General features: G+C 39.1%; 1 protein-coding gene across 10 annotated transcripts in view; it reads right to left on the reverse strand.

Moving 5' to 3' along the window:
* Positions 1-14580, reverse strand: part of LOC109613610 (uncharacterized) — an 873804-nt gene that overhangs the window by 764641 nt on the left and 94583 nt on the right. The gene's annotated exons all lie outside the window — the stretch shown is intronic.

The raw sequence follows: 14580 nt of genomic DNA on the forward strand, positions 1-14580 counted from the left end.
CAACAAAGTATATATATTCTTGACTAGCGTAAAATTCTATGTCGATTTACCCATGTCCGCCTGTCTGTGTGTCTGTCTATCTGTCTGTCTGTTGTAATCACAGTATCTTTCGAAGGAATCGAGATAGACGGCTAAAATATTGCAGACGTGTTTATTTTGCCAGTAGGCAGGTTAATATAGTAAATGGACAATGAATGTCCACGTTTTCATATAGCCCCCATATAGCGGTACCTCCCGATATTCGGTATTTGCAAAAATTTGCAAAACTCTTTCTTGAATGTAATTTGCAATGTGAACGGGATATTTGCAGATCCTAATAAGACTTCCATACAACACAAATGTAGTGGCCGCGCTTTCTAGACTATTCCCGTATCCTATTAATATTTGTTTAATAAGAAGAGACTTGTTAACAAATGGTAGCATAAGAAAATCGCGATCCCAATATAATAATTCTATAAACTATTAGCGACAAATACCCAATTCCGGATATAACGAAAACGTTATCAAATCTGGGTGGTAGTAGAAGTTTTACCACGCTCTATTTAAAATCGGGTAGGGAAAAACAGCGTTTTCGGTAAAGAAAAATGGGAAGTATGGATTTCGTAGATTTCCCTTCGTATTAAAGAACGCCTCAAGTATTATCCAGAGGGCAATAAATGATGTGTAAAGCTATCACATTGGGAAGAGATGTTTCGTCTATGTTGACGAAGTTATCATATTCTCAGAGAGTGAATGAATGAAGGTCTCTTTGGAAAAATCAAAACTTTTCCAAACAATGTTGAACACTTGTGGTATGCGGTTTCTCAAAGTGGCTTCCAAACGAGTGCTAACATGTAGGAGTAATTCGAAACTTTACTGAACCTACCACCCCTAAGAGGGGTGACATCATTTCTGAGTTTATCAGGATACTATCGATGATTTATAAAGTACTATGTCAAAATAACCAAACCACTATCGGACATTCAGAGAATGTGGGCGAGACACGGCGTTACAATCAAAAAAAATTAAAGTTGTTTAAAAAAAGAACTATAAACCACTTTCAATAAAAAAGAAGGAAACATAGGTGCTCTCTCAGGTTAAAAACGATCGTCACCATAAATAAGAACGAATTCATTGCTTCTCCAAATCGACATCTTTTCCACTGGTTCGAAGTTCTTTCTGACTTGCTTTGACAAAGTCGCAAACGAAGTTTGCGGTTGTAAAAACTTTAAAGTGCAGAACAACAGTGAATATTAAGCCGCAGCTCCTACAGTTACTAAGCATATTTTCTAATACGACAACTATTTATTGCGAGGTACATTCCGGTGTCTAGAGGTGGACGCATAATCATTCTAACGATATCCTTCTAACGAACAGAGCCACAATAATGGTATATGTTTTGCCTAAAATTCTTTCAAATAGAAACGAAAAAAGTATATTGCGAAATGAAAACTTCTCTAACATATCCATCGCTCTTTTATATGAAACTCCTAAATCATTTTCTTCAATTAACGGTAAACACACGACAAATCCTCCTGAAATGTCTCTCCGTGAGGTTATATAGTTTAAGGAAGTATTCGTCTTCCATGGGCGTTTTTCGTCTTCTATTTCCCAGAATGTCTTAATTGTTGTTGTTGCTGCCGATTTCGTTATGTTTAATTCAGAATTCATATTTATTGCGAGGTACATTCCGGTGTCTAGAGGTGAACTTGCTATTTGGGAAACACATGGACGCATAATCATTCTAACGATATCCTTCTAACGAACTGAGCCGTAATAATGGTATACTTTTTGCCTACAATTCTTTCAAATAGAAACGCAAAAAAATATATTGCGAAATGAAAACTTCTCTAACATATCCATAGATGAAGTTATATCAATAGCTAATATTAAAATTATGCTGTATAATAACCTAATATATTTTTTGATAAGATACCCAGTCCCAGAATTTAAATGTAGGGAAGCTGTTATATTTCCGGTAGCACAGGGCTATCAACTCCTCCACTTATCAGGCTCTACCTTAGTTACATGCTCAACTTTGTGTCTGTCGTCTTCAACCACATCATGTGCTCTGCAACAGCGCCAATTTTAATATGACGTTTAATGATCTTAAACCGATAACATAAATGGGTGATGGAATGGTTGTCATCAATGATCAAGCAGGTATTATACAAGAAAGCAACGAGGCTCCTTTGTCGGTCTACTGGATCCACCTGATTATATTCAAATATCATATGAAAATCGATGGCGGCTTGTATTACAAGGAAAATTCGACTGTACCACTGCAACCAAGGTCTTCTACTATAAACTAAACACAACATATTGAGCTATTAAGGGCATCCTACCTCCACCACATAAATCTTCAGAATCTCCTTCATATCAGACATTTAAAAAGTTAAGTTATTCATTTATTGTCATTTAACTTGGACGAAGAGCAGTGGTAAACAAGAAATTTTTCATAACTGGGTCTGTTAAAGTTGCAATTAAAAACTCAGTAACCAGAACCAGGGCGGATGTGGGAGTTATTATGATATGGAGGTAGGATTTATTATGAAAAACCGAAAATTTGCAACATTCCCAACTTATCAACGAAAAAAGCCATCTACATGTTCAAACACTAGTAGACGATCCAACAGGAATGAAAGAAAGGTCGGCAGAACGGAAGCAGGAAAAATTGGTTGTTGGTCTTTATCTTATTAATCTTGATCAACACTGCTCCTCAAAAGTCTGAAGTCGTGGGCATAAGATTTTTGATGTTTTCAGCAATTCGGAAGCCAGGTCTAATGATTGTAAATATGTTTTCAGCTCAAAGTACACAACCATATTATATGATGAGGAAACCATGTGAATCTGCGACATGGGATCCAAATATATTGCCGTATTAAGTTCATGTACGGATGATGCCTTGGTAGACATTAGTAAGAAAAAGTTCAACATCATTGGCCACATCATTATTGGTTGTTTCCTAATTTTTCGCTCACATCTCGTCATATTAGTATGTGCAATTTCCGCCTGTTTTTCCTCTGTGGACAATACTTCAGGTTCCTCGTCCATGTGCTCCAATGGACATACTTTGTTAACTGGTCTCTTCATCACGCCATCTTGTGTCTTAGCAGTCACAACCCTTAAGATTCCTTTTCCTAAATGGACCTCTACCACCTCCGCCAGTGGCCATCGCGCCGGGTATGTTTCTTTGTTCTTCAATATCACCAAATCTCCTATTTCCACATTATTATTTTGTTTCTTCCATTTCATTCGGTGGTGTAATGTGGTTAAATACTCTTCTTACCATCTGCCCCAAAAGTGACTTTTAATTCGTTGTAGCAGTTTCCACCTATTAAGAAATCCCAAGTTACCTTCATCGATAGTCACAGGTGATTCTAACATCGGACGGCCAATTATGAAATATCCAGGTATTAGAGTGTCAATATACTCTATATTGCTTCCAAGTACATGTAGTGGCCTCGAATTCAATACGGCTTCAATCTGAGATAGCATCGTACTTAATTCCTCGTAAGTCAATTTCGTGACACCAATTATTCTTTTTAGGTGATATTACATTGACTTTACTGCTGCTTCCCAAATTCCTCCAATGTGAGGAGCTGCCGGCGGGATGAAATGCCAACTTATTTTGTCATTTTCTAAAATGGCAGCTACCTTAGTTTTATTTTTAGCGGCCTCTCTGTCAAGCTGCCTTGCTGCCCCTACGAAGTTCGTTCCGTTGTCGGAATATAAATCACTTGATTTCTCTCTCTCGCGAAAAATCACCTTAACGCCGTCAGAAATGCTTCCGTTGTAAGTCCGCTGACACCTTCCAAATGTACCACCTTAGTTACCATGCATACGAACACCGCTACGTAGCGCATTATGGACTTCACCCCCTTTGTTTTGGAGCATCGTATTTGTGGCGTACCCGCATAATCAATGCCACAATGATGAATGGGTTGATTTATACTGTCTCTGTAAGCTAGTAAGTTTCTCTTCAATTCACCTCTAAGCGCGTACATCTTGGACGGCAACTAATGCAAAGTTTTATTCTATTTTTAGCTCGAATAATCCAGTACTTTCGTCTTGATATAGTCGATTTCCTTTATGCATCGCTACAATATGAGTATTTTGAATTATATTTCCCGCTAATATTGACCTCTGGACATTGACAAAACAGGTCTTCCACATACACGCATTATGACATTTCGGTCCAACTGTGGATGTAGTGAATCTATGTTACTTCGATGATCCACAGTTCCCAATGTCTTCAATTTTCTTACTTCTGCTGGCCATTCACTTTCTTGATGTAGTTTAATTAACTCCATTTCTGCTACATCTAACTCTTCTGTAGTCAAATGTTCATTTACTGTTCGCTTCTTTTTTAATCCCTTTATAAAAGGCAGTACGTAAGCCATTACATGTATTTTTTTTTTTTAAATGATGAATAGTTCGTCATATTTTTATATACGCGGTTTTCTGTCGAAAACCTTGCTGTTGCTGCTGCTGCTTGTTTTTAGTTGCTTTTTGGCCATTCTTTCTCATCTTTTTTTCAGCCATTCGGGGCCTTCCCAATATAACGTGTTGCTTGTCAAAGTCTGTGGTGGGACACCCTTGAACCCATATCTGCTGGATTCTCCTTTGACTTTACATACCCCCATTTCGCTTCGGGTATTATTTCAAAAATATCGATCACTCTTGTTTTTATGAATTTATCCTTGTTTTTAGAGCTTTGAGTCCATGTCAAGGAAGTCTTGGAATCACTTCAAGCTTAAGTTGGTGTAGTATTTAGCCCATAGATGTGTTGGACAGAGTTCCAGCTTTGAAAGTGTCTTTCTTTTTTTTACTGGGTTTACCTTGCTTTTTGCAGCTACTATGCAGCGTATGCCTTTTCGGAAGCATCTGCAAACCCATGTCAGGAGAGTTTGATATCCATTTTCTTAAATGAAATCCACAATCCTCCATTTGCAGAAATATCCTCTCTTTCACGTCTCGGCATTTTATTTTGTATTCGCTTCTGTTAAAAGATCGTCCATTTAGAAATCTTCTTTTATCCTTTGGGCGGTTTCTTGATTCTCGCACCTATTACCAATTTCTATGAGCGATCTTACAGCCAGAAGCGGTGCCATATATTACGTTAGTAAGTTTATATTGCTGGATAGGCTCTAACGGATTACTTCTCCACAGCCCATGTTGGCATTCCTGATCTTTTTTTTTTCAACTTTAATCTGACGAAACATTTTCTCCACATCAGCTGAGATGACAAACTTCCACGATCTCCACTTTCTTACTATGTCTTTTTGAAGTCTTGTCCCACGTGAAGTATGTCATTCAGCGATTTCCCATTTGAAGTTCTCGATTAAGCTTTAAACACCACTCTTACTTTTGTTGTTAGACTTGTTTCACGTACCACTGCCTGATGCGGCACATAATGGAAAACCTTCTTTCTTGGATCCACTTTTACCATTTGACCCATGCATATGAGATTGTTGTTGTAGCAGTAGTACGTGTATGTGTTTGCGTTCTGCTAATCTGGTTCCAGTTCCAGGTTTAGAAATTCGGCTACTTTAACGGGCTGTAGCCAGAGATCTTCTGGAGTGAGTTGGGTAGGTTTGGCTGTGCAATTAAAGAGGTGTAGCGTATTGTGCGGGCCTGTATCGCACGCCGGGCAGGCGTCACGCACATCTTCATCAATTCGTGCCCAATACGAATTGAGACGACTACACCATCCTGAACGTAATTGCGTCAAAACTACCCTGGTTTGTCTAGGCAGCTGACGTTCTTCAGCTGCAATGGATGGGGGGTGAACTCCGAGCTAATAGCATCCGCGACTGCATCGGTGACCTGCTCACTCAGACCTGCCTGATAGGCTTCTTGATCTAGAGGTTCTCTCTTGTAGCGCTGGACCTCCCTCTCTAGATCATGTATGTCCTTCCTGACACGCCTGGGTGGGGGAGATTTATCCACCATATGATGGTTGGGATGACTCTCACGGTAACACCCAAGCATGTACTGCAACGAAAGCATATGATTATGCTGATGTAAGGGAAGGACTTTCGCCTCCTCATGTAGATGGTCCATTGATGTCATGAGGAGGCACCCTGTCGCAGTTCTCAGGGCAGCGTTCTGGCTTCCACTGCGTAGCACTAGTATTCGCAGACCACACTGGAGCCGCATAGCTGACCACAGACCGAACTATCGCGTTATAAGAGGTCAACAAGGTTTCTTTGTCCGCACCCCAAGAGCTGCCGGCTAGCGCCTTGAGGACCTTGTTCCTACTTTTTATCTTGTCGCAGATAGCTGTGGCTTGCGCGGACGACTTGAACATGCTGTCGAACATGACCCCAAGAATCTTGGGGTAGTTCGTGGTCGGTATTAGATTCCCCTCGACCTGAACATTCAGCTGTGTTCTCATCTCCGCAGACCATGTGGTGAAGAGTGTGGCCGTTGATTTTGTGGCGGATATTTTCATATTCCTCGCGTGGCAGTATGCGGCAAGCTCCGTGAGATAGGGGTTCAACCTTTCGCATATGTCATCGACCACTGCACCCGACGCCATGATCGTACAATCATCCGCATACGTTACGATCTCAATGCCGTCTGGAGGGCAAGGAATTCCGGAAAGGTAGAGGTTAAACAGTTCCGACGGTATCACCCCACCTTGGGGAACTCCCTGTTTCACTCTACGGGATTGGACTTCTTGTTCCGGAATTCCACGTATGACTGGCGTCCACACATATAGTTGATTATCCAACGTTTCAAACTTGGCCAGATGGTAGTTCTCTGCACGTCCTCGAACAGTGTGGCATGATTGACCGTATCAAATGCCTTTGATAGGTCAAGGGCTACCAACACTGTTCTGTCACACGGCCTGTTCTGGTTCAGTCCTCTACTAATATGTGTGGAAATGGCGTGTAATGCTGTTGTGGTACTATGTTGTGGACGGAATCCGTGCTGGTGGTTAGCAACTGTATAGCTTCCTCTAATGCTGGGGAGGAGTAAAGCCTTAAGAGTCTTTGCTACTGGCGACAAAAGCGAAATCGGCCTGTACGATTCGCCTTTACTGGCATCCTTGCCTGGCTTCAGTAGCGGGACCTCCCGGCCCATTTTCGGGCACTATGTGGGTGGCTAGCGACAAATTGAGAACTTTCGTTAAGTACTCGACTCTTGGCTTATCCAGCTGCTTCAACATTACCATTGAGATTCCGTCTGGGCCCAGCGCTTTGGATGACTTAGCTTTACGGATGACATTTGCAACATCACCCATCGTAAACTGTGATGGTTCCTCCTCGGCAGGAAGAGATCTGATACGACGTAGTACTCTTCGCATCGCCCTATCGCTCTCGGGGTGCTCGACAAATTGTCGATTAAAATATTCCGCGCACCTCTTCGGATCAGTCACCGTTACGTCGTTAAAAGTGACTGAGGTCCTATCATCCTTTTTTCCAGGGTTCGAGAGCGACTTAACCGTTACCCACAGCTTACTCATATCGGTTCCAATGTTGCAGCACTTCAGATGGTCTAGCCACTTTTTCCTCTTATGCTCCTGTACCAACCGGTTGACTTCCACTGTCAAATCACTGATTCTAGGATCAGTAGGGTTGGTACGACGGAGATCATCACGCTCGTTTGCTAATCCCGCTGCCTCTGCTGGGAAGTTTGGTCTTATCTCGGGTATTCGACCAACAGGTATATAGCGAGCGGCCACAGCTTTGATGATGTTTCGGAAAATCCTTTCTGCTACCCCAACATCAGAAGGGTTGGGCAGTTCTCTGAAGCGGCGGTTGGTGAATTCTCTGAACTCTGGCCAGTGAGGTTATGAAATCGGGCGACCTGCTTATGAAGACGATTATCGGGAGATGGTGTGAGCCAAGAGAAATGACGGGTTGCCAAGTCACGTCATTTATCAGACCGGGTGACACTATGGTTAACTGGCGAACTGTGACACTCTCCTCTTATTCGGGTGGGAGCATCCTCGTTAACCGTGCAGAATGTGGAGAAGTCAATCTGCTCTGCCAGCGCTGATCCCCTCTGGTCATTACCTAGGACGGAATGCCACAACTCATGGTGGGCATTAAAATCCCCTAGTACCAGGCGGTTATTGCCTATCAACAACGGGCTAATATCAGGCAAATAACGCAGTATACAGCTATTAATCGGCGGGATATACACATTAAGCACCTCTACCTCGGCAGTTCAACACTTGAGACTAGCTCAAGCGAGATAGGTCTGTACTGAACAGAATGGTGTAACAGGAACGCTAATCCCCAACCTCCACTTCTGGTGCGATCTTTCCTCAGTACGTTATAACCATAACAACGTTGTAGGCTGCAATTTTCATTCAGCTTGGTTTCCTGCACCGCTGCGATCTTAATATTCCTCCGACTCTTAAATTCCACTATCTCATCTATTTTGCCTCGAAGTCCGTTCCAATTGAATTGCAAGAATGCTGCACAATCCGGAGTAGGAACAGCAACATGTGGCGTTAGGTGTTGCGGTGTTGGTTGCTGTTCTGGAGACTGCGGTGGAGTGCCATACTCCGACGACGTCTCAGATGAGGACGACGAAGAAGTGGACTCGCTGGGGGACTACGTTACTGCAGCAAGTCGCAACATAATCCCTTTCGCTGTAGTCTCGCAAAAGCCTTAGTCCGGAACAGTTCTTGAAGTGCACCCATTCTCTGCATCCATTACATCGCAACGAAACAGATCTGTGGTGGATGACGTTCTGACAAACCAAGCAGAACCAAGGTCAGCATGTACATGTTTGTGTACATTTGAGCCTGTCCATTGTTCTCTCGAGTTCTGCCTGTAATTCCGCGTTATCTTCTAATTTTTTGCCAAGTGTATAAACCTCGCCCTCGCTCTTTTATATGAAACTCTTAAATCATTTTTTTCAATTAACGGTAAACACACGACAAATCCTCCTGAAATGTCTTTCCGTGAGGTTATATAGTTTAAGGTAGTATTCGTCTTCCATGGGCGTTTTTTCGTCTTCTATTTCATCTATTTCCCAGAATGTCTTAATTGTTGTTGTTGCTGCCGATTTCGTTATGTGTAATTCAGGATTCATTAAAATGGTTCCTGATAAAATCCATTAGTAACCTCTTATTTTGTCCTACAATTTGCTCATCACGGCGAACACCTTCTGCCAATATTCGTGAGTAAAGATCAGCGCCAATGACTAAATCGATTCTTTCCGGGCTGTTGAAATTTGGATCTGCTAAATGTACATTTCTCAATTTTTCAACGTCATATGGAACCTTCTTCCTGGATGTGCTGATGCAAGTGCTGGAAGGACTGGCGCTTCTGCTTCAATTTAATGTTGCTCCAAAATTTGGGTCGTAGTTCCAGTGCAACTTTTGATTTCGCCACGCCAAGTACGGTCTCTCCTACACCTTGTAACCTCACTTCAGTCTTTTTTCTTGGTAGCTGCAACAATTGAGCCACGTCCTCTGATATGGATGTAATTTGTTTATCCTTGGTCTCTCAGCGCTTTGACTGTTACAAATTCTCCATGCAGTGATTTTATACGAACTTGGGCCGTTGCTAGCAGAACATTTGTTGCTGCATTGGTGTTAATTGCTTTCGCTAAATGCATCACTGTGATGTGATTCATTCCACACTTCTGGCATTTAACTTCATTGTAACATTTTTATACCCTCCACCATACTATGGATATATATTAAATTTGTCATTCCATTTGCAACTCCTTGAAATACTCATGTAAGTCCAACAAAGTATATATATTCTTGACTAGCGTAAAATTCGATGTCGATTTACCCATGTCCGCCTGTCTGTGTGTCTGTCTATCTGCCTGTCTGTTGTAATCACATTATCTTTCGAAGGAATCGAGATAGACGGCTAAAATATTGCAGACATGTTTATTTTGCCAGTAGGCAGGTTAATTTCGTAAATGGACAATGAATGTCCACGTTTTCATATAGCCCCCATATAGCGGTACCTCCCGATATTCGGTATTTGCAAAAATTTGCAAAACTCTTTCTTGAATGTAATTTGCAATGTGAACGGGATATTTGCAGATCCTAATGAGACTTCCATACAACACAAATGTAGTGGCAATAATCCGCAAAGTAAACAAAGACGCCGCGCTTTCTAGACTATTCCCGTATCCCATTAATATTTGTTCAATAATAAGAGACTTCTTAACAAGTGGTAGCATAAGAAAATCGTGATCCCAGTACAATAATTCTATATGGGTGTTTAAAAAAGAGGTTTGATGGCATGTGATGGAAAATACCATTTTGCAATAGATATTCGTAAACTTAACGAAAAAACTATTAGCGGCAAATACCCAATTCCGGATATAACGAAAACGTTATCAAATCTGGGTGGTAGTAGAAGTTTTACCACGCTCTATTTAAAATCGGGTAGGGAAAAACAGCGTTTTCGGTAAAGAAAAATGGGAAGTATACATTTCGTAGATTTCCCTTCGTATTAAAGAACGCCTCAAGTATTATCCAGAGGGCAATAAATGATGTGTAAAGCTATCACATTGGGAAGAGATGTTTCGTCTATGTTGACGATGTTATCATATTCTCAGAGAGTGAATGAATGAAGGTCTCTTCGGAAAAATCAAAACTTTTCCAAACAATGTTGAACATTTGTGGTATGCGGTTTCTCAAAGTGGCATCCAAACGAGTGCTAACATGTAGGAGTAATTCGATACTTTCGATGATTTATAAAGTATTATGTCAAAATAACCAAACCACTATCGGACATTCAGAGAATGTGGGCAAGACACGGCATTACAATCAAAAAAGTTAAAATTGTTTAAAAAAAGAACTATAAACCACTTTCAATAAAAAAGGAAACATAGGTGCTCTCTCAGGTTAAAAACGATCGTCACCAAAAATAAGAAAGAATTCATTGCTTCTCCATATCGACATCTTTTCCACTGGTTCGAAGTTCTTTCTGACTTGCTTTGACAAATTTTCGAAGTTTGCGGTTGTAAAAACATTAAAGTCCAGAACAACAGTGAATATTAAGCCGCAGCTCCTACAGTTACTAAGCATATTTTCTAACGAACAGAGCCGTAATAATGGTATACGTTTTACCTACAGTTCTTTCAAATAGAAACGAAAAAAAATATATTGCGAAATGAAAACTTCTCTAATATATCCATAGATGAAGTTATATCAATAGCTAATATTAAAATTATGCTGTATAATAACCTAATATATTCTTTGATAAGATACCCAGCCCAGAATTTAAATGTAGGGAAGCTGTTATATTTCCTGTAGCACAGGGCTATCAAATCCTCCACTTACCAGGCTCTACCTTAGTTACATGCTCAAACCCCACTTTAGCCGTTAGCAACAGGTTAACAACTTTTTGTCTGTCGTCTTCAACCACATCATGTGCTCTGCAACATCGCCAATTTTAATATGACGTTTAATGATCTTAAACCGATAACATTAATGGGTGATGGAATGGTTGTCATCGGTGATCAAGCAGCTATTATACAAGAAAGCAACGAGGCTCCTATGTCGGTCTACTGGACCCACCTGATTATATTCAAATATATGAAAATCGATAGCGGCGTATATTACAAGGAAAATTCGACTGTACCAATGCAACCAAGGTCTTCTCCTATAAATTTAACACAACATATTGAGATATTAAGCGCATCCTACCTCCACCACATAAATCTTCAGAATCTCCGTCATATCAGACATTTAAAAAGTTAAGTTTTTCATTTATTGTCATTTTACTTTGACGAAGAGCAGTGATAAAAAAGAAATTTTTCATAACTGGGTCTGTTAAAGTTACAATTAAAAACTCAGTAACGAGGACCAGGGCGGAGGTAGGAGTTATTATGATATGGAGGTAGGATTTATTATGATAAACCGAAAATTTGCCATATTCCCAACTTATCAACGAAAAAAGCCATCTACATGTTCACACACTAGTTGGCGATCCAACAGGAATGAAAGACAGATCGGCAGAACGGAAGAACGTGAAAAACGAAGCAAAACGATATGTGCTTGTTTATTAAGTGTAGTTTTCAGTTATCAACTCACAATCAACTTGAATAAAATTAACTACAAAATCCAATATATAATGATTGCTTGGAAATTGGAAAAAATAATATATTCACTCACAATTGCTCTCAATAAATTCAAAATCTAGTAAAATGTTTCCAGTGTATGGTAGAATACACGAAGAGTATAACAAATTATCGCAGATATAAATTGCCAAAGAAAAAATACCACATATTTTTAATACAAAATTACAAATTAGAAAAAGTTTAAAAAATGTCAATGAACCCGACACGCTTGCACATACTGTAAGGTGCAAACGTGTTCCCCTTTGTAAGTACAATTTCAATCGGTTGGAGAAAAGTAAATGGTACAGTTTGTGGGCGCAGTAACAAAACGTTAACACGTTACTACAAGGATTGTTTTCAATTTCGAGTTTTAAATACCAAATTTTTTAAAAATGTAGCTAGAGTATGTGTATATACTAGCTGAACCGGTCCGCATTGCTGGCCCCTAGTTTTAATGTTCAATCCTTTTTAACTTTCAAATCAAATTAAATTGTCCAAACCAATAACGACTTATGTAAATTTCTTAATTTCACGTTTTATGATTATTGAGGAGGACAATTTTTCCACCTTTCCCTTAATTATAAGACGAAAAATTGAATGTTTAAAAATTATCTTCAAAAGAAACATGTCCACCGAAACAGAATTAATCAATGAGAATATATAACAATTAAAAAAGCTGTAAGTTTGGCCGGGCCGAACTTTGAATTCCCTCCACAATTTGGAACGAATTTTGCAATTTTCAAAAAAATAAAATCTTAATAGTAACGAATGTAGCTGTAATATTAACGAAACTTAAAAAAAATTATCGGTGAATAATTTCGCTAAAATCATCAAAATACCAAATATCGGGAGTGGACCTGCACACACAATTTTTTGTCTCAGGCTGTAATATTCATTACGAACTTTAGATACCAAATTTAAAACAATTGCGGTGAATAATGTCGCTGGCTATACTAAGGCGTGAGCCCGCACAGACAATTTTCTGTCATAGGCTGTAGTATTCATTACCAATTTCATATAGAAATTTTGAAACAATTCCGTTGAAAAATGTCGAAACCATCAAAATATCGAATATCGAGAGGTACCGTTATATGGGTGCTATACGAAGGCGTAGACATGCGCAGACAATTTTCTATCATAGGCTTTAGTATCCATTACATAAATCTTCAGAATCTCCGTCATATCAGACATTTAAAGAGTTAAGTTATTCATTTATTGTAATTTTACTTTGACGAAGAGCAGTGATAAAAAAGAAATTTTTCATAACTGGGTCTGTTAAAGTTACAATTAAAAACTCAGTAACGAGGACCAGGGCGGAGGTAGGAGTTATTATGATATGGAGGTAGGATTTATTATGATAAACCGAAAATTTGCCATATTCCCAACTTATCAACGAAAAAAGCCATCTACATGTTCACACACTAGTTGGCGATCCAACAGGAATGAAAGACAGATCGGCAGAACGGAAGAACGTGAAAAACGAAGCAAAACGATATGTGCTTGTTTATTAAGTGTAGTTTTCAGTTATCAACTCACAATCAACTTGAATAAAATTAACTACAAAATCCAATATATAATGATTGCTTGGAAATTGGAAAAAATAATATATTCACTCACAATTGCTCTCAATAAATTCAAAATCTAGTAAAATGTTTCCAGTGTATGGTAGAATACACGAAGAGTATAACAAATTATCGCAGATATAAATTGCCAAAGAAAAAATACCACATATTTTTAATACAAAATTACAAATTAGAAAAAGTTTAAAAAATGTCAATGAACCCGACACGCTTACACATACTGTAAGGTGCAAACGTGTTCCCCTTTGTAAGTACAATTTCAATCGGTTGGAGAAAAGTAAATGGTACAGTTTGTGGGCGCAGTAACAAAACGTTAACACGTAGAGAATGTTTTACTACAAGGATTGTTTTCAATTTCGAGTTTTAAATACCAAATTTTTTAAAAATGTAGCTAGAGTATGTGTATATACTAGCTGAACCGGTCCGCATTGCTGGCCCCTAGTTTTAATGTTCAATCCTTTTTAACTTTCAAATCAAATTAAATTGTCCAAACCAATAACGACTTATGTAAATTTCTTAATTTCACGTTTTATGATTATTAAGGAGGACAATTTTTCCACCTTTCCCTTAATTATAAGACGAAAAATTGAATGTTTGAAAATTATCTTCAAAAGAAACATGTCCACCGAAACAGAATTAATCAATGAGAATATATAACAATTAAAAAAGCTGTAAGTTTGGCCGGGCCGAACTTTGAATTCCCTCCACAATTTGGAACGAATTTTGCAATTTTCAAAAATATAAAATCTTAATAGTAACGAATGTAGCTGTAATATTAACGAAACTTAAAAAAAAATTATCGGTGAATAATTTCGCTAAAATCATCAAAATACCAAATATCGGGAGTGGACCTGCACACACAATTTTTTGTCTCAGGCTGTAATATTCATTACGAACTTTAGATACCAAATTTAAAACAATTGCGGTGAATAATGTCGCTGGCTATACTAAGGCGTGAACCCGCACA

Source organism: Musca domestica, unplaced genomic scaffold (assembly GCF_030504385.1).
Source record: "Musca domestica strain aabys unplaced genomic scaffold, Musca_domestica.polishedcontigs.V.1.1 4, whole genome shotgun sequence".
Taxonomy (NCBI): domain Eukaryota; kingdom Metazoa; phylum Arthropoda; class Insecta; order Diptera; family Muscidae; genus Musca; species Musca domestica.